The sequence below is a fragment of the Aulostomus chinensis genome, chromosome 8, assembly GCF_037954235.1.
Source record: "Aulostomus chinensis isolate RoL2024-O1b breed Wild chromosome 8, RoL_Achi_v1.0, whole genome shotgun sequence".
Taxonomy (NCBI): Eukaryota; Metazoa; Chordata; class Actinopteri; order Syngnathiformes; family Aulostomidae; genus Aulostomus; species Aulostomus chinensis.
Genome location: NC_141327.1, coordinates 14,636,414 through 14,648,978, shown reverse-complemented (window position 1 = coordinate 14,648,978; position 12,565 = coordinate 14,636,414). Strand labels below are relative to the sequence as shown.

Genomic DNA, 12,565 nt, shown 5'->3' with positions numbered 1-12,565 from the left:
CATCGTTATATTTAATGATAAACATCTACCAGAATTAAATACATCCCAAGCTGCTCAATTTAAGTCACCTTAATCTGATCTGATCATCCTCAACTATCAGAAATCAATTCTTACTATTAACTTGAGCTTCTAATGAAAAAGCAACTGATACCCCAGCTGTTACACCACCGTGAGTGATGGCAGATGACGTAAGAGAGCAGTGATCAATACTCCTGTGTAATCATCGCGCATCCTCCAGGTGGTTAGTGATCCATTTCTAACCTCCTTCCTTCTTCATTAATTACAAAAATGCTCTGAATAAGATTAGCATCTACTACCTATAGACTATAGACACAACAGTTCAAAAAAATCATTCCACGAACCAGCGGGATATCAAGAGTACTGCGTCTTTATAAAACACACCACTTTTATTGAACTACATGTGCATAGTGCATTTTATAGTGTACACACAGACACACACACATACACATACATACACACACACAGACACATACATACATACATATATTCATGTGTAATCTTGGTGTTTAAAGCAGGAACATGATTGTGTTATAAGGAATTAAACAGGGATATTGGATCATGAAAATCTCCCATCCCATTTATGCACACACAGCACAAACACTCAGGACTTAATAAATGATTACTAAGTCACAGCCGTCTCATTTGTTACCACTCTCCCTGTTGGTTCAAGGATTAATATCGTCAAACTCACATATTGCCGTCTTCCAGTGTTTACCAATCAGTCAACAACTGCACAAATAGCCCTTCTATTCCTGGTTCTCTGAATGTCTTGCAGAATTGCCCTGAGTATTTCCAGAGAAATCAAAGGCACTGCAGATATATCCCTATAGTGTCACAAGCCTTGGCCAACACATCCATTATGTCATTACAATCTTGAAAGCTTTGAAGCTGTTGTTGAGTTGTGGTTTATAAAATCAATGCAAGACCTTTGGGGTCTGTGGCAGGAATGGCAGCAGAGAAACCTGACACCAGCACAGTCATTGTAGACCAGTTTACACTAGAGAGCTTCACATATTGTCCGTCACTTACTTTAACCTCCATGCCTCGAACAATATTGCTAATACTTTTATACTAATAGAGGTGTACATTTCAATTCTGCCAACAGTGTTTTTAATTACGTGTGATAAATATTTCTCGTTAGGGCTCCAAGCCGAATTCAAACCCCTTGAGACAAGGAGGCAACTCCTGGCAATCTAGCCTGCGGTCGAAGAGCAGGTAGGGCCTGGATCCCCATCCACTCAGATCATGAAATAGAAAGGCTTTTCACTAATGGGCAGAGTGGTGGAGAGACTGCTGCTGACCACAGTCTGTCAATCTAGACATTGTCTAAACAGGAGAACTAATATGAATGGACCATATTTTATATTCTTGAGTGGGAGACAGGTAAACATATTAAACCCGACATGAGGGACTGGGAAACATATCAGTATAATGGATGTATATATAAAGATTCAGGAAAGCAAAATATATTTGCAATATCAAAAGCTAAAATGTATGTTTAAAATGGCCAAATTTAGAGTGTTATCTTCATTTCATGTTTTGTATTTATCACTTTTCTGTTACTTTCAACATATGTATAATAATGGATGAACAATTTACTGGAAAATACATGCTCAATTCTAATTTTGAGTATCTTTCATATTCTTTCATATCTATAAGCGACATACGCACTACATGGTTCTGTTAAAGACCAGTGTCCGCGAAGTTTATTCCCCAATCAATGAATTGGTCAGCCTCTATTTCTTAGAATTGAATGACATTTAGATTAGACATTTTACAGATGGAAATAATAATCATGGTTTTCCTCATCTATGTCAGTCAGCTAGTACAGTAAACTCGGTGTTTAATATCAGGGTTTTCTAATAAATGACCATCTGCGCCCATTCTCACGTCTGACACCAAGTGCATGTGAAGCTTAGTCATCCTCAAATGTGTCACATTTGTTCTGTGCCCACGATACACTGTATGTAGTAGTACTGTTAAAATACTGGAAAAAAAACCTTACGAACGCAAGTCAAATCATTCAAAATCATGAGAGATTTACCGCGAAAAAAAAAAACAGCAAAGGTAACTAAAGCATGTACAGCTAAAAATGGACATACTACAGTATATTTCACATTCTAAAATGTGAGTGACCTTAGCAGCTCACTATGTTCAGAAGTCCCTCTGAGTCACATGTCTGAGAAGGACATCACAATGACATCATCCATGCATGTTTGTGCATGCACTGACATTTGCTTCGCTTGTTCAGCGTGAACCTCAATCACTGAGACAACTCTGTGTGTGTGTGTGTGTGTGTGTGTGTGAGTGTGTGTGTGTGTGTTTCAGCCACAACCACATTTTGTGTAATATGTAATACTCCTCAGAGAGTGTCACCATGGTTTGACTTCTTCCCAGTGGAAGACACCTACTGTGAGTGTGAGAGAGAGAGAGAGAGACAGAGAGAGAGAGAGAGAAAACCCCACACATACTCGGTATGTAGGGGTGTGGGGGAAGATATCTTGTTTCATTTTCTTTTACACTCTGCACAGCAGTTGACCTGCTCCACTTGGACTAAGCACACTTGCATGACCCCCAAAATAAAAAAAACATATACGATCCAGACTTGGATATTTAGGGTTATCACCATGATGGACTGGTTTTACTTGAATGACTCTAACTATAAACTCTAACTATAAAGGAAATACACCTTGAAGGCGTAATTGTGCAAAAACACAACACATCTCCTCTGAAGGAATCAAACTCACTCGTGGTGTGTTTCTGGCATCTTTCACACATCTGACTCAACCTACTAACGAAGCAACACTTCTTGTTTCCGATAATTGAATTCTTTTTCCTACTTTCACAATCAATGTGTTTACCTCATCCTCAGACGTACTTCAGGTGTTAATTAATACATATCAAAAGCTACAAATTGGTACTGTGTGATTACAAAAAAAAAAAGCAATTTACTGCAATTATTGAAACTTATATTGCTATTGTATTAAAGGAATTATTCTCATTATTCATTAGAAGAATTAATTATTCATTGTGATGGGGTTTTTTTGGGGGGGGGTCTATATCAAACAGAGGTTTTCTTGAATTTGTAAAATATGATGTGTTGGCAGCAAATCTCTTAGGTACCACAAATATTTCATTTGAAATGATATTGTGACATATTACCTTCCAACACCTTGAAAATTGTAGTTGGCAATGTTTTTGTACAACAAAGCCCTTTCCTTGACCATAGACTGTTCAAGCAAAAGAGGAGCAATTCATAAGCCCCAAGGACAGATATGATTTCCACGCTGAGGAGTAAATCAGCTGAAATTTGATCTAGCCAGACATTTCTCACATAAAAGCTACAAAAGCCAATGACATCTGTAATAGAGACAGGTTAAACATATTCATGGAAGACTTATTATCATTAAATGTAATTCCACTCAAGGCTTCATGCTTCTTTGGGGATTTATTGGTTGTTAAATCATCCGAGCACACAGTGGCTGCGTGGTTAGAACATATTGTCTAAGCAGAGTGGGGTTTCTGGCACAACTTCCCCAACTTCCAAGGTACATGGAGAATGAAAGAAAAAACTTGAGGTGAAAAAGTTCCAGCAACATGCATTTTGACTGGTGGCCTTCAGTGGGCTGCAAGACCCTGACGAAAGCTACAAGCCAAAATGCGTCAGTCTGATAAAGTTGTTCAATAAACCACATTAAGCTGTAGCTTTTTGACCTCTTAGAACATAATATTGCGTAACAGCCTTCCTTCCGTACTGGTGATCTGACGCACATATTACTCTCAGTATTCAAATACCAAATATCAAACTCTGATCAAAGATGATTATCCCAGGTTAAATGTTACGATTCAACATGAAATGATTCCCTTTGACAGAAGCATTCTTACCAGTTTGTCACCAAATTTGTCCAGAACAGAAATAACTTTCTAAGTCAGCACTGCTGGCTAAATGAGGAACCTCAGGATATTTGCCTTCTCATTTCTTCTTCTTCTTAACACCCAACAAGTATTGTGTTCAGCTTTGTGCTGCTTTGTGTTTTGTTTTTTAAAATGGAAGGGTAATGCTCTTACCACATGTAATGTGATGAAAAACCTGAACAAGTTCATTTGTACACAGACAGTCATTTTTGAAATTCACTGAAAAGATCTTGCCACACGGTTGATTGAAATACTGAAACACCAGAGCAACAGGCGCTGGTGGGGACTGTAATCATGTCTTCTTAATATTACAGGCAGCACTGTGCAGTTAGATACAAGTACTCACATTATGATGTTCAGCTAAGGCTCTCAACTTCACACCCCCTCTATGGGTGTTTTCACACTTCATCCCTGTCAGACCTCAAAGCGGACTAAGACTGACGAGTCAGTATTTTTTGTGCATATGTTAATACTCCAAATGAACCAAAAACCCTCTGAAGCAAACTGTGGGTACAGCTCACTTCCCAGTCTGAGTGGGCTCACTTACACCCACCCGGAAGCTTGGCACATGAACAAGGGCCAGTATCCATCTTGTTCCTGGAGAAAAAGACCCAAAATCCAAAGCAGTCAATATCTGAGCTCCTTATACAGAGAACAGAAAGAGGACTCAGACCCCCTCAGAGCGAAAGGGCGTGTTTCCACTGGCTCACTTTGGTTAAGGTCAAGTGGGGTCGGGTCGGGTCAGTACGGCTCGGTATGGGTGCGTTTCCACTAGCACTGGGTACCACATCAGCATGGGTGGACTCACCGACTGAGAGTTCCCCGGCGTAATTTGTGTACACAACAAAAACAGACGACATGGAGGCAGCGTTATGCCCGTTGCTCGGTCAGTGGTTTTTGCTTAAACTGAAAGTAAAGGACGACAGACAGGCAAGGATTCAAGCCGTGAAAAAAAACACCTAAGTCAAGTATAAAAGATTTTACCAAGCGATCGACCAGTATTCCATCGAGGCCAAGATGATACGGAGTAGAAGACATAAGCAGGTAAGTTACCCAATCGGCGCCCCCTATGTGTTTATGGCACAATTTAGTCCCTGCTTGGAACCCTTGGACCAAAACCCGAGCCGAAGTGAGCCAGTGGAAACGAGCCCAAAGTGGACCAGAAAGACAACCAAGTCCTCTTTCAAACTAACCCTGTGAACACAAAAAACTTTTGAGTCCATTTTCTGGTGTTCCTCTTATAGTGAACTATACGTGAAAGCAACAAGTGTCAAAAAGTAAGAATGTGGACAAGTACGTTTGCACGTATGACTTTCAAACTTGCAAAGAGTAGATATTTCCCCCAAGGACAAATCATTTCAAAAAAACTAAAAAAGCGTCTTCAAAAAATGAAACAGATGAAAGTAGTGGCCATATCACAAACTTTCAAAATGAAATAGTGTGACCACGCATTAATTCTACTCAGCAAATAATGATGTTAAACACTTAGTTGACACGTGCAGTATGTCGTGACCATGAAACTTTGTATGTTCATCATGTCCAGAGGGTGAATTAATAACGATAGTTACATCGTAAGAGGACATGATAAGGAAGAAAGTTTGTCCAAGTTTTTTTTTTTAATGTCTATTGCTTTCTTTCTTTTTTACCATTTATAAACAAATCACTCCGTTTCTAGCCCACATGGCATTTTAATTGCTCTTAGCAATAAATTAATCCTTAAAGTCGAGCCCTGCAATGTCAGCAGTGCATAACTAAAATAAAAATCAGATACACTGTATGTGCTCAGCCCCAAATCAAAGCTTGCTATATCTTCATCTTTAACAGTGCCAGAACTGCAAAATATTAAGTGCTAGTTGTTGATACCATGATACCAGACACCATGACCTGGATGGCCCAGATTCTTCACTGACATACTAGTTGTCAAGTAGTAACCCAAGCGAGCAGCAATCCGAGCAAAGATTAGATTCAAAACCAAAATGCTGTTTCCATGTTTAACCAACAGGCTTCCTCAGGCAAGCAAACTGAGCTGTTGGGTACGTTCCACATTGTAAATGGAAAACTAGATAGCATGAGTGTGAAAGGGCAGTACAGTACATGGACTAGCAGTCAGCTGGCAAAGTGCCTACAACATAAAAACTGTGCTTTCCAAAACAAAAAATACAAAAATTTAAATGAAATAGCATTCTTCTGATATATTCTACACCCGGGTTTCAAAAGGTGTACGTGGTTGGTGTGATCACGAGAAAGTAGGCAGTCATGATGCCAACCTGCTCAGTGACTTGAATGCATCAAAACGCGTAGGAGAGTGTGTGAGTTTCAGTGGTGCCTGTTTCCGTGCAACAATCGAAACTGCCCCCTCATGTTTTACTTCCAACCACAGTATCTCTAAATCCAACTCCACATAGTTTCTTTACTATTACCAGCTAGTAATGGCATTTGGTGGGTCACACATCAATATTTACACTTTCAATTTGAAGACAGTAGTGTGGGTTCACTAGGAAGGTGTCTCAGATTTGAAAAGGAACTTTGCCTCAACCTAATTATTCCAAAGACAGTTGAAACCTTGCACCATCCAAGGGTCTGCGTGCCCAAACTTGCACAACAGCAAGCTGCTATGAAATTGCACAGCAACGACCTTGTGTCTCTAATCCTGGCGTTTTTACATTACTCAAGACGTAACATGAGTAGCTCATGAGATACTATATAGTGATAGTATGAATGTCTGATGTAGATATAAAGGTTACAATTTTTATTGCTATGAGTGTCACAAGTGCATGCAGGCATTTGTGTATGAGTCATACAAAAGTCTTTTGTTAGAGAAATACATGTCAGCTGGCTAAGCTTGGCTGTTAGAACAGAGAACAAAGCTGTACTACAAAGCAAGTTAGCAGGGTAACTTGAACCTGAATTTTTCACTATTTCACAAAGATGGTTAACATTTCAATGGGGTAGGTCACCATGGTAACTTCTCCTGCAAGACCAAACTTGACATGCAATAGTGCAGTTCAAAATAAGAGATCCAAAAAAATTATAAGCATTATACTCAAGTGCATATTCATACGTGTAGAAAATGACATCACAATATCCGGAAGATTCCACGGCCCTCGATGTGTGGATGGTGGACAAAGACTCACTCCACCCCTCCATTTATAAGTATACTAATGTTTAAATGTCAGTTTTTATATTCATTCTTCACATTCTCCCATAACCGTTCAGCACTGCCTACCCATTCAATCAGTACAATACATAATTGGGTTTTTAGTCAGATCTAATTGTGCCCAATTGATGTGAAAGTGTTTCTGGTAATTCCTAATTATAATATTAAATATTAATTTACATTTTCACACCGTGGAAATTTTGCCAGCTTTGCTTCCTGGCTTGGCTGCAACTACTGTGTTGTGTTTAGCCTGTGTTTTGGATTAATTTTTGGTTTTGTATTTATTGGAGCCTGTGGCTCTAGACACTCCATGTTTGGGAACATCATCTAGTTGTGAATCTACTGAATTTACTGTTGAGCCAAACATGACACAAGCAAAGGAATTTGTACATCAGCAGAAAAGAAGAAAAAAAAAGTCTATGCAATATGCCATTTCAATGTGGGCACTACTGGAAGTTTTACAGCAAAAAAATAAATCCACACAAAACCTTTATGGCAGACAAGTCTTTGGATTTTTTTTTTTAAAAGCATTTCTTGAGTGTCCCAGAGAAAATATGTCATACACTGTGGAATGAGGGCTGGCATAGGAGCACAGGAAAACATTTTTTCCAACAGCTCTGCCAACAGACTGATATTACCATTGTTGAAATATATTCATATATAAAGAGCATGAAGTAGACACAGTGTTTTCTGGGCATGTTACAGTTAGAGGATACAGGTAAAGGTTAAGCAACTGGGACTGTAGCTTCTAACAAGAGGCGACAATGAAACTACTAAAATATCTCACCGACAGATTCTGGGGGCTTTTTGGAAATCCAGAAAGATCCTAAAGATCAACAAACTGCAAATAATAATGAACTGCTGGATAAATCCATTACAACTGTATTAATCGTGGTTTTATAACAAATAAATCTTGTCACTAAAAAAAATGCAGAAACACGGTGTCCAGGGATGTTCCCCTCAATTTCTCAGAGTTTGTACTTTTGACTGAACAAATGTTTACTTACAGTAACAGAATACAAACTTTCTGATTTCCACGGGGTCACAATCTTCCTCGACACAGTTAGTTTACTCAGTGACAGGTGCACAAGGGGCACATGCCAGCTCTACCATGCAGATGCATGGGGGGGTGCATGTAGAATAGATGCAGCAGCTGTTGCATGGTTACTTGTTTTCCACCACACACACACACACACATACACACACACACACAAACACACACAATGTCTTGAATGCCTTTATAGAAAATTTCTTCTTTATGCTGGATTACCCTATTACAGCTGCAGAAAGTCAGGACGATGAGCTACTATAAACACGATGAAGCACATTTCTTCATGCATTATTCACTGCTTATGGTTTCACATTCGAGCATAAAGTCTATGTAGATACAGTGAATCAGACCTATACGCAGCTGCTGTCCTGGACATGTTGGATGTTAGCTCATCAAAGTAAAAGCTTCTAGTAAAAGATGGCAGCACCGCAAGCTAACAAGAATTTTGTGCACACTCAGCTCATATTACATGGTGCAAGAGCATGCAAAGGAGGAATAAAAGAGGCACTACTGCTGTCAGCTTAAACTGAAAACGCTACATAATATGGCCTTTAAAGAACATTTATTTACCACCAACTTTATTGCCTGCATTCTGTGCGACCTGTCTGCAACTATTTCGAAAAGGGGGAAAACAAAAATCAGCAAATCATTATCGACTTGCAGATTAGGACCATGTTCTTGTTTGTGAGAGAATGAAAGAAAATTGTTATTTCACATCAGTAAATAAATAAATACATCCAATGTCAGTACAGGATGCAGATATTTCTATCACTCAAGCACCCATTCAAACCAACTAAAAAATGCAACTGTTAGCAAACCAATTCATCGGTCCTTCACGAACAGTGTTGTGTTTATAGTAATTTGCACAGCTTGACATCCAAGTATTATTTTTTTAGAAGGTAACTCTTATTACCTCCATTAAAGGTTTGCTGGGCACAATCATGAGCCCGTTTCATTTTGAGACGTACGGACTGCTGCGCAATTGGGTGAAGAGGACATATCTGATTATTTTGAAATACACATTTCTGCCGCACTGTTTTCAAAAATAACATTTTTTACTAAATTTAATAGAGTGCAAAAGCAAAAAAATTTTTTTTTACCAAAAAAATGCCATTTTAGCAAAATCTGTGCAGTTATCTTCCCAAATAACAACTGCAGGGCTTTTTTTTTTTTTTTCTTTTGCTATGGAAGCACTGTGCAGGATGACATTGCAAAAGCAATCAAAATTCATTTAATTGTTCAACCCTAATTTGGCGTGTTGTCTCCTCTTTACAAGACAAAAAAAACCACTGCACTTTAAGGAGACCTGTATTCTACACAGTGCCCTTCCAGTTTAGTATCATAACTGTAACTGAGACTTAATGTCTCCCATTATTGAATTATATTAAATACATGAAGAATAACCAACATTTCAAACTCTTCCTCCGCTAACTGTCCCGATACAAAATCCAAAAATGGGCTGCATGCAAATGACTTTTACACTGTTCTTTCCAGTGGCCAGACACTGCAAACTACTCCTTAACACCACCTTCCGATGGCAGGGAGGGCAGTGGTTCCAAACATACCTGTTGTTCTTCCCACAGACTTCAGCTGAACACTCAACTGTCTGACAAGGCAGGAGAACTGTGCCTAGTAACACTGACCTACATTCAACTCGAAATATTAAGTGACAACACCTTTCATTAGAGGAGCTGGATACAACAGGTGCTGCATTCTCTCATGCGGGAATCTTCTACTGATATTTCTCGTGACGAGCCCGATTGTCAAAAACTAATGAATGATTAATTCTCTCACGGAGGTGGGCGGGGCCATGAACACAATGGTTATCCGTGAATCTATTATTTACTGGAATGCTTCTACCAGCCACCTTATTAACAGGCGGTTAGCGGCGTGTGATCAGAAACTGAGTTCATGCCTTCTTTATCTCCGGCGTATTGGACGCTCCCTCCCACATTCTTTTGAAAACACATGGGAGGACTGTTAACACTAATTCAGTCTATTCGGCAGGCGGTGACTTAATTCAACTTGGAGAGAATAACGGAGGGAAAGTGGAGATGAATATAATGGTATGGAGCAACAAAGGGCTTGCTGAGGCACGCTGCATCGGGGGCTCGTGGAGATGACAACGACCGCTCCGGGCGAACCCACACTTACATTAGCCGTTTAAAACAACGCAAAAACTAACAGAAAAAAGGAAGCTTGGACTCAAAAAGATGTGACCCCAAACACCACAGCCATTCCTCTATCACAGTACCTCCACACGGGCTTTTTCTAAAATATCTCTACATTTTAATTCGCCGATAATGACCGTTGACCTTCTGTTAGCAGTCACTTTTCAAACCTTCTCAAAGACGCTCGAGAGCTCCACTCACCTCCAAGAAGAACAAGCCGGTCTACTATGCATTAGAAGGAAGTATTCATCCGAAAAACGACAATACTGAAGGCTACTTTCTACCAGTGTGTCACTCGTACTTCCCTCTTTCAGTCTTCCAACATCCTAGATTGCGGATCCACGCAGGAACAGGGGGCGGAGTCAGCACTGACCTCAACTCCAGAGGAGACGAGCTGGGCCCGTCTTGCTCCATCAGCACTGCCCTCCGTGGTGCTCCAGCCATCTAGTACTACTACTGGTACTAGTACTCTACTTAAGTATACTATTCATATACTACTCATTCAGTATACTATGTATGTATGTTGAATATTTCTATTTTTACTCCTCTACAGTTCAAAGAAATATGGTGCTTTTTACTGCTACATTTATCTGAACCCTATTGCTTTGGAAAAAATTGTAATCATATATATTCTATGCACATTTGTGATAGAAATATTCAACAGGTACATCAATTTTGTACTTACGTTTAGAACTAGTACTAGTATTAGTATTGCATATCTATACGTAGAGAGAGAGATTGATGTACATATATATGCATTTATGTATGAAAAAAACTAAGAGCAAATGTCGATAGGCCTATAATCAGAGATGGCAAAGGTAAACAGAACATGACTCAACAAGTACAGACACTCATGTAAAAATGGACTGGTAATAGAAATCCTAAATCAGCCCATGTACTCAAGTAAAAGCAAAGAAGTAAAGGCTCTTAAATGTGCTCAAAAGCACAACTTTTTTATTAACATGTTAAAGATTCATGCATAAATGCTAAAAGGCCTTATTTAACTTTTTAGATATAGAACGTAAGAAGTTGTCAGAAAAATAGTCAAGTAGAGCAAATACCTGAAAACCTACTTAAGCATAGCAACTAAGTATTCATACTTTGTCATTTCTTGTCTGTTTTCGAATCCATAGCACTGGATTACACAAACATTATGTAGAATGTATACTTTCACATTTGATACTTAAATAAACTCAATATCAAATACTTCTTACTTAAAAACTGTCTTCAACCAGTGTACTACATCTAAATATTCATGCCTTCACTCCAGTAAAGGAAATGGAAACTTCCTACATGAACCTTATTTACTACTTCATTAAATACAGTCGTGCACCTCTGTTTCTTTTCTCACAGTGGAAAGCAGTTATTTTATAACTGACACTGTTGCTGCTACCAGCCATTCTATATTTCACTCCCTGCCATGAAGTGGAAAAACCAAGTTACCACCAATGACATAAACATTGAGCTAAATAAAAGCAGATGGGGCTGGGAATTGTAGATTTTTTTTCTTCTTCTTCTCTCCAAGTACTGCTACTTCTTTCATTAAAGTCCCCCTCCAGGCAAAAATGTGCCCCTGCCTTTGGTTTCCTCAGTTGAATTTTGGAGCTGCACGTATGTGCAGAGTTTGACAATTGAAGACAGTTCTCACATTCATTGGTGAAATTGTAAATTTTCTCTTTGCTCACAGAGAATTTGATTTCAAGAGGTGCTCCTTGTGACATTAAAGATATTTGAAGCCTATTACGGTCAGAATACACATCAAAGTGGAAATCGGAAGCCTCAGGTGCACACAATGAAAGAACAGATTTTATAGCGTAGCGAGAAACAACTGGTGTCCAGAAGTTAAACATGTAAAATTAAATCTGTACATTGATGTAGTCTGGAATTTTGAAAGATATTTGACTGGGTATCTTTAAGTTCTTTAGCTGATACAATGATGTTAAAAGATTGCAGTCTGTTCCCGGGACTCTAAGGGTGAGCACAGCTACCCCCATGCTAGCAGATCTAGTTGCTGAGCTAAAATGCTAACATGTGCTTCATGGCAAAAGGTTGGGCTGAGTTGTGTTATCAGTTTTTCAGTCCTCAAAGTACTGAACAATAAAGAAACAGCATGATATTTAGATATATTATATTAGTTCCCGTCTGTCATAGTAATCTCTCCACTGTGGCTGAAACATTTAATTCAAAATCACAAATACTGTTGGCCGTAGAGAAAAATTGTACAACATGGCCGCACAACCTCCGAGGGAC

The 12,565-nt window shown here is 39.1% G+C and overlaps 1 protein-coding gene across 4 annotated transcripts in view; it reads right to left on the bottom strand.

Annotated features, from left to right (window-relative positions):
• The window catches only part of LOC147257307 (inactive rhomboid protein 2-like), a 29,136-nt gene extending 18,392 nt beyond the window's left edge, over positions 1-10,744 (bottom strand). Inside the window, exon 1 of one of the 4 annotated variants that reach the window (XM_086211134.1) lies at positions 10,689-10,744. The gene's annotated coding sequence lies outside the window, so the exon portion shown is untranslated. The other 3 variants (XM_086211133.1, XM_086211136.1, XM_086211135.1) reach the window with 3 other exon arrangements.
• Positions 10,745-12,565: the final 1,821 nt, after the last annotated feature.